Source organism: Dasypus novemcinctus, chromosome 30 (genome assembly GCF_030445035.2).
Source record: "Dasypus novemcinctus isolate mDasNov1 chromosome 30, mDasNov1.1.hap2, whole genome shotgun sequence".
NCBI lineage: Eukaryota > Metazoa > Chordata > Mammalia > Cingulata > Dasypodidae > Dasypus > Dasypus novemcinctus.
This window is the reverse complement of record NC_080702.1, coordinates 49,031,630-49,049,353: the sequence shown is the minus strand read 5'-3', so window position 1 is coordinate 49,049,353 and position 17,724 is coordinate 49,031,630. Positions and strand designations below refer to the sequence as shown.

The 17,724-nt window shown below is 34.6% G+C and overlaps 1 pseudogene; it reads left to right on the top strand.

Annotated features, from left to right (window-relative positions):
* Nucleotides 1-1,280: 1,280 nt before the first annotated feature.
* LOC131276893 (vomeronasal type-2 receptor 116-like) lies at nt 1,281-17,188 on the top strand (annotated as a pseudogene).
* The last annotated feature ends 536 nt before the right edge of the window (nt 17,189-17,724 follow it).

Genomic DNA, 17,724 nt, shown 5'->3' with positions numbered 1-17,724 from the left:
AAATGGTAAATTCATAATGATAAAAACACCCAAGTCATCAAAATAGTATAGTCATTGTTTTGTATTAATGAAGATATAAAACCCTAAGATTAATAATGCAAAACAGAAATAAGAAGATATAAAATCAGTTATCATAGTGGAAATTTTCAAAATTTATCTCCCAAACAAATGATAACATCTATCTAAGAAATATAACTTCTATTTGATAAAAGAATAATAAGTTTGATTTATTGAGCACATTTGGATACCTGTGTGCTACTATTGAAAAATATCCATTCTTGTCAAACATACAGGGTGCATTAAGCTACAGTTAGTCATATTTTAATCAAACCTGAAAAAAAGGACTTTTGAAAGAAATACAAGATATTTTTATTTTTATTGCGATTTCAGATAAAAGTAATAAAAATGAAAGGTATTTCCATTGGTCTGGACGATGATTTCCTAATAAATAAATGGGAACTTAGTACAAGCTGCAGAAAAGATGAAAAGAATAAGGATTATTTAGAGAAAGTACCCCTGAAAAAAATCTTGATTAATTATTAATAATAGGATTTTATTTTTTCAGTTAGCAGATGATAGACTTTTTAGAATTTATGATGCTGTTGGTCTTAGACCCTAAAGTTTTTCCTCTCCTATTAGCTAAACGTAATATTCAATTCCTCCTCCTTCATCATTTCTTTTCTCCCAAATCTTCCTGCCTTGCCTGATTCCTCCTTCACTGGGTCTCTGAGGCTCTTCACAGTTCATTGATTTTTGATGATGAAAGATCCAAAACTTGGTGGGGTAGATGTTTAAGCTAATTGACTGTCAGTCTTCTGTGGGTCACTCTGTCTGTACCATCCACTTCTGCCTGTTTTGTGGATCTGATCGGTTAAGGAGATTCACACTTTAGTTGGAATTAATCCCTCTTCAAACTCATGACAATATTGTTAACATTCTACACACCATTTAATAATATATTAATATGAAAAAAAGGATTTTGGTTCCAGAATTAAAGAACAAATCCTACCATGAATGTGGTCTGCTTTTCCACTCATTATACTTTCCATTGTCGCGACTCATACATTTCCCCACATAGGTTGAATTCAGTTAGGGCTTTATAGAAATTTTTAGGTTTTAGCATTAGCTAAAATTCTGTGGATTCAGAAGACTCAGTCTAGAATGACTTCAGTGTGTTTTCCTCCTTAATTTGGTCATTGAATTTGATTGGTAGATAATCATGATTTGTGTCTTTCACCTACATATGCCTGTGCCCACCACAAAGGTTTCTAACCAAGAACTACCAGTATGTTCTGGTCATGCTTTTTGCCATTGAAGAGATCAACAGGAACCCCAATCTATTACCCAATATTTCCCTGGGATTTGATATCTATAATGGCCTGCACAGTGAACAGAGGACTTTGGAAAGTCCCATCATTTCGCAATCTGGGCCGGACAAGTACAACCCTAATTACAACTGTAGGAAAGAAAGCAAGTCGGTAGCAGCCCTTACAGGAATAACATGGGCACTTTCCGTTCAGGTTGGGACACTGCTGGAACTCTACAAAATTCCACAGGTAAGCCTGGGTGGAGTGGGGGGAGATTAAATCAAGTATCCTTTGTTGCAATTTTCAGGAAACTTAAAAGGAAAGTTCAAATATGGAATCGTGTTTGTGCATCTCTGAAAGGGTGTGACCATTATACAGAGAGTAGGTGGGATGTGCAAATGACCTTTATATGGAACAATATCAATGCAAGGGAGGTGAGGGACATGGGGGTTTATGGGAACCTCATATTTTTTTAATGTAACATTTAAAAAAGATAAGGAAGGGAAAAAAACAAAAAAACAAAACAGGCAATGGGGGAAGAGACAAAGGAGTTCCCCAGGCCTCAAATACTGATGAATTATTTTCTAGAACTCTCCCAGGAATTAGAAGATGATTAGAAAATAGAAAGTACAAGTCTTTCCTTCTCTGTTTCTAAGAATGCTTAATATTTATTGGGTTTGAAAGGGTAGATCACCAATTCTCTTCTTCATATGGATTTAATTTCTCCTTACTCCGCAGCTTACCTATGGCTTTTATGATCCTAATCTGAGTGATGAAGGCCAGTTTCCATCAATCTATCAGATGGCTCCCAAGGATACCTTTCTGGCCCTTGGCATGGTTTCACTGATGCTGCATTTCAACTGGACCTGGGTGGGGCTAGTCATCTCAGAAGACAAGAGAGGTATCCAGTTTCTATGGGACTTGAGAGAAGAGATGGACAGAAATGGAGTCTGTGCAGCCTTTGTGGAAATGATCCGTGTCACTGAGAGATCATATTTCTCATTGGACTGGCCGTATCATTTACGTATCAAAGAATCATCAGCGAAAGTGGTTGTCATTTATGGTGACTCTGACTCATTAATGGGTTTGAGTTTTTGTAAATGGGAATTGTTAGTGATAGGGAAAGTCTGGATCACAACCTCGAAATGGGATGTTATCACAAGTAAAGGAGACTTTTTCCTTGACTCATTCCATGGGACTCTCATTTTTTCACAGCACCATGGTGAGATACCTGGTTTCAAAACTTTTATCCAGACTGTTAACCCTGTAAAATACCCAGAAGACTTTTACCTTACTAAATTGTGGTTCATCTCTTTTGATTGCTTGCTTTCTGAATCTGACTGTAACACTCTGGAAAATTGTCCTCCCAATGCCTCCTTGGAGTTGATGCCTTGGTGGCAGTTTGACAAGGACTTGAATGAAGGCAGTTATAATGTATATAATGCAGTGTATGCTGTAGCTCAGAGCTTTCAGGAAATGCTTCTTCAACAAGTAGAAATGCAGTCAGTGGGAAATGGAGATGGGCTTATTGTTGAGCCTTGGCAGGTAATGTCTCTTCCATTTGATAGCACGTGTTTTTTAGAACACATCATAAATGTGACTTTCTTAGAGTGCCATATGTGCTCAAGTTTATAGATTAGGGTTCTTTCTCCAAAATCCCAGAATTCACTGTACTTGTTTTAGTGTCTAGGAGGTAAATCTAGTCTTAGGTAGAAATGGTCATCAAAAAGAAAATGCCATTGGCATGGAGGAAATGAGTTTATAATCAAACTCAAAATTTTTGTTACTAAGACATCAAAACCCTTCCCAACTAATGTTTTAAATAGTAAATATCAAGACATCTTCCACGAGGCACTTAAATGACAACAGGAATTAATTCTTTTTAGACTTCTTAGACAGTGCTGTGTATTATATTTATATTATCACATTTAGTTCTACAACCACTTTAGATATTGCTAACCATGCTTTGCAATATGATACTCTGGGAGAATTCAAAGAGTAAATGAGTATGGTTAGGTATAATCTACCTTAAGATTTTCTGCAACCCACATCTATAGATTGTTTTACTATCTTGTCTTTAAAGTTTTCTGCCCAAGCTGAGTATTATTTTATTGACTTTATGACATGTTAGACCTCCATACATTTTATTTTATTGAAATATTCATACACGAAAATGCAAAAACATTAAGTGTATAGTAAAAGCTATGAACTTACAAAACAACCATGCATATCATACATTGGTCCCATACATCATACCACCACCAACATCTTGCATTGTTTTGAAACATTTGTTACAATCTATGCAAGGATGTCATCAAAATATTACTAATAATTTTAGTTCATATCTTATATTTGTGTATTTTCCCCCAAACCCCTACATTATTTTTTATGTTTTTTCAATATAGAGGTTGTGAAGTTAAAAAACAATCATACATGTGTTCAGAATTCCCATACAACATATATTCACCACCACATTACACAGTGGTGGAATATTTAATATGGATTATGAGATAATAGTATCAGACTGTTATCAACAATTGTTGTCCAGAGTGTATGTTTGTCAAACTTTTCCATACCTCACCATTATCAACACAGTATATTTTTGGTATTGAGTTGAGAATATTACAGTAATGCTAGTAACCACAGCATTGTATTCCAGCATAGGTATATACCAGATTTTGTTTACCATTCATTGGTTGATGGACACTTAGATCATTTTCACCTTTTGGTAATTGTGAATAATGCCACTATGAACATTGCTCTGCAGATGTCTGTGTGTCTCACAATATTCAGTTCTTCCAGTTATATTCCTAGTAAAGAAATGCTGGGTCATACAGCAGTTCTTTATTTAAATTTCTAAGGAACTGCCAAACTGTCTTCTACAGAGACTGCACCATTTTACAGTCCCACCAAGAGTGAAGGAGTGCTCCTATTTCTCCACATCCTCCCAGCACTTATTGCATTCTAATTTAAGAAATAATGACTGTTCTATTAAGTGTGAGATAGTACCTCATTGTCATTTTGATTTAAATTTCCCTGATAGTTAGTATCATGGAACTTTTTAAAATGTTCTTTTTGTCCATTTGAATTTCCAATGTCCTCTTTGGAGAAATGGCTTTTTAAATCTTTAGCCCATTTTTAATTTGGATCCCTTCCTCTTTTACTGTTAAGTTGAATGATCTCTTTAAATTGAATGGAAATTATACCTTTATCACATATCTTGTCTCCAAATATTTTCTCCCATTTAACAGGCTGCCTTTTCAGTTTCCTGGCAATTTCCTTTGAATCACAAAAGTGTTTAGGTTTCTGGATGTCCCATTTATTCATATTTTTCTTTGATGCTTGTGCTTTCAGTGTAAGGTTTAAGAATGTATCACTTACTTCCAGATCTTGAAGACATTTTTCAACATTTCCCTGAGAAGCTTTATGGTTTGCTTTCCTTTCATCCATTTATTGTTAATTTTTGTAAAATGTAAGAGATAGGTGTCCTATTTCTTTATTTTGGCTATGGATATCCAGTCTCCCAGCACCTTTTGCTGAATAGGCTGTTTTGCCCCACAGGGTGGGTTCTCAAAAATCACTGGACCACAGATGTGTGGGTCAGTTTCTGAACAGTCAGTTCATTTCCGTTGGTCTATGTGTGTATCTTTATGCCTGTTCCATGATATTGTTACCACTGTAGGTAGGTAATATGATTTTAAGTCTGGATGTGAGAGTCCTCCAACTTCACTTTTCCTTTTGAACATGTTTCTGGCCATTTGTGGATCCTTACCCTTCCAAATAAAATTTTGTAATCGTGTTTTCCACTTTTTTGAAAAAATGCTGGTGGAATTCTTATTGGGATTGCATTAAAGCTGCATAAAAATTTGGTTAAATTGGCATCTTAATTATATATAGTCTTCCAATCCATGAGCATGGAAAGATCTTCCAATTTTTTATGTCTTTTTAAAAATTCTCTTAACAATGCATTATAGTTGTATGAATATGTGTTTTACGTTATGTTGAAATTTATTCCTAAACATGAGATTCTCTTATTTGCTATTTTAAATGGAATTTTTTACTTCATCCTTCCAATTGTGACATTACAACTGTATAGACATACCACTCATTTATGCATATTGATCTTGTATCCTCACAATCTACTGAAACTTTTTATTAGCACCTCCAACTTTATTGTAGATTTTTTGGATGTACTAGATATAAGATTATATCACCTGCAGTAGTGAAATTTTACTTCTTCCTTTTCAATTTGGATGCTTTTTATTTACTTTTTGCCTGATCATTATACCTAGAATCTGTAGCAGTATATTGAAAATCAAGAGTGACAGTCGGCACTCTTTACTTCTTCATGGTCTCCCTTTGAAAGCTTTCAGTCTTTCATCTTTGACTACAATGTTAGCTGAAGGTTTTTCATATATGACCTTTATCATGTTGAGAAAGTTTCCTTCAACTCCTATCTTCTGCAATATTTTTATCTTGAAGAGATGCTTTGTTTTGTTAAATGTCTTTACTGCAGCAATCAATAAAGTCATATTTTTCCTCTTTGATTTATTAATATGCTATGCTATGTTGATTGTTTTTCTGGTGTTGGACCACATTTTCATGCTTCATTAAAACCCACTTTATCATGATGAATAATTCTTTTAATGTGTCAATGAATTCAATTATCCAGTGTTTTTGTTGAGGATATTTGCATCCATACTCATTAGAGAAATTTGATTGTAATTTTCTTTTTTCCAAATATCTTTATCTGGCTTTGCTATGAGGGTGATATTGACTTCCTAGAATGAGTTTGGAATCATTCCTTGTTGATCAAACTTTTGGAGACACTTGAGTAAGATTGTTATTAAATTTTCCTTGAATGCTAGGAAGAACTCACCTGTGAAACCATCTGGTCATGAGATTTTCATTTTGGTGTGTTTTTTTTTTTTTTTTTTTTTGATGGTTGCTTCAATCTCTTTATTTGTGATTAGTTTGTTGAGGTCTTCTATTTCATTTAGAAACAGCATAGTTTGCACAGTCCTAGGAATTTATTCCTTTCCTCTAAATTGCCTGGTTTTCTGACATATATTGTTCATAGGATGCCTTTATGATGTTTTTTTTATTTCTGTGTGGTCGGTAGTAATGTCTCCATTTTCATTTTGTATTTCATTTATTTGTACCTTCTCTATTTTTTCCTTTAGCAGTCTACATATGTGTTTGTCAATTTTGTTTATCTTCCTAAAGAACCAAATTTTGGTTTTGTTAATTCTATTTAGTTTTTCTGTTGTTGTTGTCAAATTCTTTTATTTCTCTTCTCATCTTTCTTTTTTTCCTTCTCCTTGCTTTTTCACTACTTTGCTGTCCTAGTTTCTCCAGCTGAGGAGTTAGGTTATTGACTTTAACTCTTTCTTCCTTTAAATGTAAGCATTGAGGACTTTAAATTTCCTTCTCAGCACTGCCTTGATTGCATCCAATAGGTTCAGATATGTTGTGTTCTTATTTCCATTCATGTCATGCTATTTGTGGATTTACTCAAAATTTCATATTTGACCCCCAGAATATTTAATAATGTGATGTTTAATGTTCACATATTTGTAAATTTCCCACTTTTTTGCCTCTTGTGAATTTCCAGTTTCATTCCATTATTATCAGAGAAAGTGTTTTGTATAATTTAGATCTTGTTGAATTTATTGAGATCTGCTTTGTGATCCATCATACAGTCTTTCTGAAAAAAGATCCATGAGCACTTGAAAAGAATGTTTCCCTGCTGTATTTGGATGCATTGCACTGTATATATCCAGTGGATTTAAACCATTTGTCATATTATTCAAGCACTTTGTTTCTTCATCGATCCTCTGTGCAAATGTTCTCTCGAATGCTGAGAGTGGTGTATTGAAGTCTTCACTATTATTGTAGAGCTAACTTTTCTCCTTTCAGTTTTGCCATGTACCTTGGGACATATTGCTTAGGTCTACATACATTTATGACTATTACTTCTTCATGGTGTATTGTAACTTTTATTAATATATAATGTCCTTCTTTGACTGTAATGAAAACTTTGCTTTTAAAGTCTATTCCATCCAATATGAGTAGAGCTACTCAAGCATTCTTTTTTTGTTTACTGCATGCAGGGAATATCTTTTTCTAGTCTTTCATGTTCAATCTCTTTGTATCGGGGTTTTAAGGTGAGACCCTTACAGACAACCTATAAATGGCTCATATTTTCTTATCCATTCCATCATTCTGTGACTTTTGACTGGGACTTTAATCCATGAATATTTAATGTTATTCCAGTAAAATCAGTTCTTATTTAACCCTTTTTAAGCTTTGGGTTTTATTAATCATATTATATTTTCACCACTCTTTTGGCACTTTTACTTAATTACACTGATATAATGTTCATTTCTAGACTCTCTTTCAAGACTGTCTCCTTTTTTTTCTTTTCAGACTCTAGCACTCTCTTGAGTATTTCCTATAATGCTAGTCTCTGTAATAAATTCTCTCAGCTACTGTTTTTCTATGGCTCTTCTAAACTCACCCTCATTTTTGAAAACAGTCTCACCAGATATAAAGTCTTGGCTGGTATTTTTTCTCATGCAGTATCTTAAATATATCATGTTGCTTTCTTATTTTATCCATTGTTTTCAAGGAGAAATCATCAATTTAATTTGGTATCCCTTTTATATTATATATCACTTTTCTTTTACTGCTCTCAGAATTCCCTTGTCGTTTTTGGTATTTGACATTCTGATTACTGTATATTTTGGAGGTGGTTTATTTGTATTTATTTAGATGGCAGTATATTGTGTATCTTGGACATGGATATCTAAGTTCTTCAATAGGATTGTGAAATTTTCTACTATTATTTCTTCAAATAATCCTGTCCCTGTTCCCTTATCTTCTCCTGCTGGAAAACAAATGACATATATCGTTCCATGTCTCTTTCTGCCATTTAGTTGAATGAGACTCAGCTAATTATTTCTGGTCTTTCCTATCTTTGTTCTTTTGTATGTTTACTTTTAGAAGTGATACCTTCAAGTTCAAAGAACTTTTCTTCTCCCTCCTCAAATCTGATATTATATGCCTCCAGTGTGTGTTTAATTTCATTTATTGAATCATTCTCATAGGATCTGTTGTTTTTCTATGAATACTGTCAAATTTTTCTTTGTGCTCACACAGTATCTTCTTAAGGTTCTTAATCCCTTTATCCATCTCATTGAATTTATTAAGGAGATTTGTTTGAAGTCTAGGATTAGCAGTGTCAAATCCTTTGTCATCTGGAGGGTTTTCTTGATCCTTTAAATGGCTCATGTCTTCCTGTTTCTTGTTATGGATTGTATTCTTTTTGATTGTTTGTTTGTTTGTTTTGGTACCTTGGCATCTGGCTTACAAGATTTATTTATAATAGATGCAGGTTCTGCGTATACTCTAGACCCTTATTACCTTTTCTCTTTTGTTGGTGTTGTAGTAGAAGCTGAGGGTGAACTTGATTCTGTAAGCTTGTAGGCGTAAGCTGCTTTTGTTGCCCTGGTGCTGATTAAGCTTCTCCAATATTTCTTCTCTGCCACGAGTAAAGACAGAAGCTCAGCCACGATAGTAATCCAAGATGTTCAGGAAAAGATTGTCTGTAGTTGCCCAAAGAGACTGATGAAGCATCAGGACCCTTCCTCCCCTGGTATGGGTGGGGGTAGAGATTCAGGTATGGGCTTCAATCTATGCCATGTAGGTTCAAAATGTGAGGCCAAGGTAGACTGACATAGCTCCAGGACCTCTCCCTGCTGGGGGTGGGGAATGACCCTCTGGAGTGCCCAACAATCATATTCATTTGGGCCAAATATGGCAGCAGTTGCCCTGAGGAACTGCTGTTTAGGGGGTGAGACCAGAATCACTGACAGCCTCCAGTTTAGTCTGTGCCTACCAATACCTGGAGTGGCTGAGGAAACACCAGTGCCCTCTAAATCTTGGAGCATGTGGGGGTGGATCCAGAGGCACCTAACAGTTCATTCCATGCATGCCAGAAGTGTCTTCCATTGCCCAGAGAGACTGAGAAAATGCCAGCATTCTCCTATCCTTTTGGGTCACAGGAGTGTACCCACAGGTGACCAAATGTTCAGACCATGCAATCTGAAAGTGCCTGCCATTGCCTGGAAAGGCTGTGGAAACATCAGACCCTTCCTTAACTTTTGGAAGTTGGGGGCAGATCAAAAGATCCTCATCAGTTCAGTCTATGCAATCCAAAAGTGCCTACCATTGCCCAGAAAGGCTGGGGAAAACCAGCTCCCCTCCTATCCTATTTGGGGAGCACAGGTGAAGATGGAATTGAAAGTGATTACAAAACAACAGTCCAAGCCTTCCAACTATTCATTCTGTACTTGTCAAAATCACCTGTGGTTACAGGGAGAGGTTGGTCCAGGTCTCCCCAGCTCCCTCCCTGCCAGAGCTGGGGCTGGAGCCTAGGCTAGGTCTGCTATTCAATTCTGGTGGAAAAAAGCCAGTCCCTACCTTCACTGTGATTTTCTGTCAACCCTGCCTCCCATCATGCCAGAGAGATTTAAAAGGGAGGCTACTGTTCTTTTTCTGACTTGGGCAGTTTCAAACTTTAGCTGTTCTTAGGATTATACTTTATCCAGTTGAGTGTAATAATCAGGAGCTGAAGTTGACACCCAAGTCTCTTCCTCTGCCATTTTTTCAAAGTGGTGCTTCCAATTTCAGAGATGTTGCAGACTGCTCCACAGTCCTCCAGATGCCCCCAAAACAGGTGCTTTAGATAGTTCTGGGTGATTCTTATTTGCTTTGTAGGACAAGCTGACATTTGTAACTCCTTACTTGGCCACCATATTTCCCATCTTCCCTCCATTCACTTTTATTTCTTTTAGTTCATTAGATGCTAATAATTAATTTGCATTTTGTAGCAGGGCTCACATAGGTTCATGTATGTTCCCTAATTTGGGTTTTCAATCTTTAATCTTTCGACAAACTCCCTCACAAAATTATGTCTCTTTTAGCTGCACCCATTTCTGAAAAACATACAATTTAAAAATCCTGTTGGTGACTGCATGATTTTGGATGAGGCATGGAAATCGGAGGCCCAGTTTGACATTCTTAACTTTTGGAATTTCCCTGAAAGTTTTGCTCTAAAAGTTAAGGTAGGAAACAATTTTCAATATCTGAGGAGATGATAGAGTGGAACGCAGGATTTTCAGAGGTGAGTATGTCTCAATCATCATATTTTGTATTACATATAAGAAAATCTCTTTATAGGGGATTTCTTCTTCCTTACTACTTAGTAAATTGCCACATGTGGGTATTTAACATCTTACCTTTCAACTTGAAAATTTTTCTTACCCAGTGTCAAATGGATGGTAAGAACACATTTATTCAAATAATGTATTTGTAAATTATTATGTATTTCACATGTTACAATGAAAATGAAATCCTTCCAGATAAATTGATTTATGTATTTAAAACTTAAATTTGTGTTTGGGTCAAAACCACTAGCAGTGTTATATTTTGGAGAATTAAAGTCACAGTTGTTAACACATTTTTTATTTTCTTCTCAGACTCCCCACTCAGTATGCAATGAGAAGTGCATTCCTGGATTCAGCAAAACCTCTCAGTTGGGAAAGCCTGCCTGCTGCTTTCTTTGTACTGCATGCCCAGAGAATGAGATTTCCAATGACACAGGTAAGTTCATGCCCAGAAGAATGTCTCACCTCTCCTTTATGTCCCCCACTCATACAAGGTATTGAAAAGTTTCTGTAGGAAACTAGAGTCAAAATTTATCCTTCCTTCATTTAGCAATTTAATTTTATAATCAATAATATTTTCCATTGGAATGACATTCCTCTGCAATAATCTATCCTATTTGATAAGCTTTAGCCACATTGCAGGCAGAGTCATCTCTAGGAAACACTTTTTCTGAACCCACAATAATAAAATAAGTTTCATTATCCTGTAACTAACACATTGTATTATAAGTACCTGCTCTCCATCCTGTTTGAAATAATATTTAGATTGTATCAAAAGTTTGGATCTTAATCATCTTCAATTTCCCCATGACTAACCCTGAGATGAAGAACAGGTGCTCAGAAAATTTGTGATGGTTTTAAGAATGAGTATTTCCATGGCGTGCTATATGAGGACAATATAGCACAGCCACAATGAATGGGTTTCACTTTCTGCTTTCTCATAGTTCACAGCTGACTGGGGGGACAAAAGATAGGGATACTTTGTGTACATGCTTAAAGCCTGCAATTAGTGCATGTATAGAGTCTTAAGGCCCTGCGATTTCATTGGGACAAGTGGTTCCAAGGAGTTTTTTATAGAGGCAGTAGCATTAGTATTCTCTAAGATGAATAAAGGGGCAATAAACTCTTGGCAGAATTCTTATGAATGAGAGAAAGGCAAATCACCACTGCATATATTATTCAGAGATTCAGAGAACTTCAAAACAAAGGATCGGTATGACTAAATCATAGAAAACTTTGAGGATAGTGATGGAAACATACAGAAATGTGACAGAAAAATAATGTGCCATATGTTTTTCATAATACAATTCTAAAAATTAACCATATTCATGATATTACCTGTTGGAATGGCATCTTCAGTGGGGAATTTCTGATTATCATTTCTTGATTAATATGCAGTTAAATTTTCCAACACACTATTATTTTATGTTTTGGAGATGTGTTCAGACTAATATAACCTTGCAATTAGTCAATTTGGGAAAATGATCCATGTACACATCAGTACAAAATAGTTTCAAGTATATGATTCATGTGCACATATAAAGAATGCATTAATCATCAACTTCAACTCCCACATGTTTGAAGATTAAGAAATATACTTTTGGGCAACTCATTTAATTTAGATAATACAATAGATTTTATGAAAATTTTGAAATTGAAAATGCTGCATTTCAATTCATTGGTATAGAGCTAAAGCTAACTATTTCAGAGAAAATTGTATAATACTAGAATATATAATTTTAAATAGTTTAGTATATCTATTTAAATGAAAAAAGCTGATGTATTCATCAAAAATTAAAATAATAAAAGCAAGGAAATCATAAATAAAAGACAAGATAAAAAATATGAATATAAGAAAGAAACATAATAAAGGCCAATATAGATAGGATAAAAAGATAAAGTTAACTCAAGAATTAGAAAAAAAATTAATAATCCCTAGAATGGTGTATTTAAAAAATTGAAATTTGCAAAATATGTAATACCAGGACTTAAAAAGTTGCCTTCTGTGCAGAATTTTGTAACATAAAAGGCTAGTAAAAATAATTTCATGCCAATACATTTGAAAATGTAAATTATGTACACAAATTCCCAAAAAACTAAAAGTTATCAAAACATGTCCCAAGGAAAAAATGAAATATCTCAAAAGTTTCATGTCTCCTTCAGTTATTGAATTCATAGTTTAAAACATTTTCATACATTTTTATATTGAGCAATGTCTTTACTGGGGAATTCCACCAAACTTTCAAGGCAAAAATAATACTAATTACTTAAACTCTTACAAGGAATAGGAAAGAAATCGGAAAATTTCTCAATTCTTTTTATGATTAGTGTTTACCATATGTATCAATATCTTATAAGGTCATTACCAGATAGAACATTTACAGGTGTCTTGCTTTTTAAACATAAACTCACAAATCAAAGAAAAAAAATTGCAGTCTAAGTTTCCAGCGATAATTTTAAAGACGTGTTCTCACGGCAGCAAGGTAATTCAGTACATATGACCCTGAAAAGTAGGAACAATCATCTAGATGAATGCTGGAAAACATTTAATAAAATTCAACACCCACCTGTGTTTTTAAATCAAACAACAAAAATAGCACTTATCAAATAGGAAACGAAGGGAATCATCTTAATCCCTTAAAAGACATATCCTGAAAACTAACAAGTATCATTATTTGGAAGCATTCATCCCTGGGAGATCAATAATGAGACAAAAATCTACAATATTCACACAACTACCAATACACTGGGGTTCTTTTCCAATGAAATATTGGCAGGAAAAGAATTGGAAGGAATAATTATGAGAAGGATAAACTATAGTTGACATAATTTGTGAAGGATTTTATTGCGCAAGTCTAAAATTGGTAAGATTTTATAAATTGTTATTAGTGGTCTGAATACAAGCATAATATAAATCGTTCTTATATATGCAAGTCATAGGACTTTCTAAAATGTAATTGTTAGGATGATATTTACAATATCTTGAAAGTGTTAAATGCCTAAAAATAATATTAAGCAAAGTGTTGAATGACTTCTGCACATAAAGATACAGAAAATCATTTAGAAAAAATTAAAGAAGACTAAATAAATGGAGGGAAAAACCATATTCATAAGCGAAAGTATTCAGTATTGTAAAGGTATCAGTATACTTTAAATTGATTGATTCAGTGCAATTGCTGTTAAAATCACAACATTTTGAGGCAACTGAAACTTATTAAATCATTCATATGAAATCAAACAGGAGAAAAAATTAGCTAAGACAAACTTTAAGACAAAGTGAAATTGAAATACTTATTCTACCTGCATCATTTCTTATAATGTCACAATAATGTTTTTTCAGCATAGGATAGAAAAGAAAAAAAAAATCCAAATGGTATATCCAGAAACAAAGTAGTCACATAAAGATTCATTAAAATCAGGCAAATTGGAATTCTAAATGTAAAAATAAAAATATTAAAGAAACATAAAGAAGAATATTCTCATCTTCAAAGTCGAAAATTTCTTAAATAAAACAAATGTAACATTTAATAAATGTTAACTACACTAATACTGTTATTTTCTGTTCATCAATGAATGGTCAAGCCACAAGTGGATTAAATTATTTAAAATAGATCTAGTCAACAATGAATTACATCAAGCATATACAGGGAGCTCCTACAGAAACAAGATAAGCAAAAATTTCATTAGGAAAATAGTTCAATGTGTGAACAAGCCCTCCTTACCAAAATATCTCCAAGCACACAGTGCACATATGTGATAGTGATTAATTAATTATTCACAAGGAAATTACAGTTAAAAAGCATAATAAAATAGCTTCAAACATCCCCATAAAAGCTAAAATTAAACATTATTATTATTACTGTGTCCATTGTTGAAGAGAATATGGAACAACTGGATGGTAAATTGGTGTAAAACTTTGGAAAGCTCTTTGGTATTACTTGCAATGGCAAATATTTGTTTATTATATGATCCAAAATTATAGCATCATATTGTATGAAATATGTTCATGGCAGTAGATTTAATAATAACCAATACTCGTAAACAATCTAAAAATCCATCAACTATAAAATGGATAAATAAAAGATGATGTATTAATAGAATTCTATTCAGCATTATAAGAGAATGGATTATAACACTTCACATCCACAAAGACTATGTTTTAAAAACATAAAATAACAAATGTCAGAAAGATGCAGAGAAATTGGAACTCTTATACACTGGTGGTGGGAATGTAAAATAGTTCAGCTGCTGCAGAAAGCAGTATGTCAATTTCTTAAAGAGTGGAATTACCACATGATCTGGTAATTCCATTTCTCTGTATATACCCATACAAAGTAAAAACATGTTCTCAAACAGATAATTGTGCACAATGGTTATAGCAGCATTTTTCACAATAATCAACATGTGGAAGTGACCCAATGTCTATCAATAAATGAATGGATAAACAAACTGTGGTACACACAAACAATGGGGTATGATTTCACTACAAGAACAATGAATTTCTGAGATGTGCTGCTAAATGGAAGACCTTGCAAACATTATACTCTTTGAAATAAGGGAGTGAAATGTCATTTATATGAGATGTTAAAAAGGAGTAAATCTCCAGTAGCAGAAAGCAGTGAGGAGGTTACTAGTGGTTGAGAGTAGAGGAAAGAGGAAATATATGTTGGGTGCACATAATGAAACTGCAAAAAGAAAATAAAAATATATTTTAAAAATGAAAGAAATCTAAATTATGAAAGAATATCATAACAATCTTACTATTAACTATAGTCCATCTATAATATTTAGAGTATTTACCACCAACCCACTCAATTATTAGTTTTAAACAATTTTTTCACAAGGTTGGCACTTACAAAACAATCCAGCACATGTGTAGAATTCCCATACAACACCCTTTCATCAACACACCAAAATATAGGGGAACATTTGTTACAGATTATGAGATAATATCATCAGAATTTGCCACCAGCCATCATCCATACCATGTATTTGGCACACTTTTTCCATACTCCACAATTTTTTCTCACAACAATGCAGCATGTTGGTGGTGGGTTGACATATGGGAAACCTGTATGATATGATGCATGTTTGTTTTGTAAGTTCACAACTTTTATATTACACTTAGTTCTTGTGTAAGTTCATGTATTAGTGATTTTGTATACAATTTTGAAGAGTGAAAGAACTATGTAAATATAATCGGTGAAATGAATGGATCTCACGAATAATATTGGTCAAAGGACCCAAGCAGAAGTGAACTACATGCTTAGATTTCAAGAAGGTAGTTTGTTTGGAGATTTGAGAGGAAGTAAATTATTTAGAGGGGTTAGAGAAGAGGCCTCTGGAAGGCTGGGTATGTTCTAGTGCTTGGCATGTGTGCTGTTACCCACAGGTTCAGTTCCTCATAATTCTTTAATGCATACACTCATGGTTTGTTTACTTTTATGACCATATGTTACACATGAAGAAATATATTTTAAAAAAGAAAAGAATGGAAGCTCGTCAGTGAATAAAGTGCAACTGTTATCAAATTGATGCACTGAATTTTTAAAGAAAGCCAGAGGTCTAAAAGAAAGTTTAGGGGAAGGATAACAAGCAGATTAAAACATGGAGTTATTTAGAGTCATCACAAACTGAACCAATTTGGGTCTAGTTTTGTTCTGTTGGGTCCAGTGAATAGGTGAGAATTATTGAACATGGTCTGACAACAATTTGCATTTCTTGTCAGATACAGAATACTGTGTGAGATGTCCAGATCAGCAGTATGCAAACAGTGAGAGAACTCGCTGCATCCAAAAGGTTGTGACCTTCCTGGCTTATGGAGACCCTTTGGGGATGACTCTGGTCTGCACAGCACTTTGTTTCTCTTTCCTCTCTGCTGTTACTCTTGGGGTTTTTGTGAAGCACCGGGACACTCCCATCGTCAAGGCCAATAACAGGACTCTGAGCTACATCCTCCTCATCTCCCTCAACCTATGCTTCCTCTGCACCTTACTCTTCATCGGTCGTCCCAACACAGCCACCTGCATCCTCTGACAAATCACATTTGCAATTGTGTTTACCGTGGCTGTGTCCACTGTCTTGGCCAAAACAATCACAGTGGTACTAGCATTCAAGGTCACTGCTCCAGGGAGAAGGATGAGGCAGTGTTTGGTGTCAGGGTCACCTAACTTTATTATTCCCATTTGCTCCCTGATCCAGATGACACTCTGTGGCATCTGGCTGGGAACCTCTCCCCCATTTGTTGATAAAGATGCACACTCTGAGCCTGGTTATATCATCATTGAGTGCAATAAGGGCTCAGCCACTGCCTTCTACTGTGTCCTGGGATACCTGGGCTGCTTGGCACTTGGGAGCCTTACTGTAGCTTTCATGGCCAGGAACCTTCCTGACACCTTTAATGAAGCCAAGTTCTTGACCTTCAGCATGTTGGTGTTCTGCAGTGTTTGGGTCACTTTCCTCCCTGTCTACCACAGCACCAAGGGGAAGGTCATGGCAGCTGTGGAGATCTTCTCCATCTTGGCTTCCAGTGCTGGATTACTAGGCTGCATCTTTGCCCCAAAGTGCTATATTATTTTGTTATGCCCAGATAGGAACTCTCAGCGTGCACTATGGTGTAAACCACATTCTGGAGGCAATAAGCATTCTTAAGTTATAATTGAGTATTTTCCTCCAACAAATAGAAGGCCTGAAGAAAATCAACACCATGCTGCTTGCATTTACCTTCATCAATTATGAAGTGAATCGCATTTTTCTCCTCTCTAATAATATTACGAGAATGACAACAATAAACTTCCAACTTTTCAACATTAAATTTCATTTTTGTTCCTCTTTTTGGTCACATTTAATCTAACATTGAATACTGATATTCTAGTTACTTTTGTGTGTTCTGACTATATTTATATAGTCTTCCACTTTGGTTTTCAGTTCTTTGTTTCTCAATTTCCTTTTGTACTAATTATCCTGGAAAGCACAACAAAGATTTCTCCCTTTTCTGTTGCTAAGATTTTCTTTGTTATTGTTGTTGCTGTTTGATTTTTTAAATACTTATTTATTTTTAAAAGATGTACAGATCACACAAAATATAACATTAAAAAATATAGGAGGCTCCACTTCCCACACCCCGAATTTTCCCACACTAATTACTTCTTTCATTAGTATGGTACATTCTATTGCAATGGATGAAT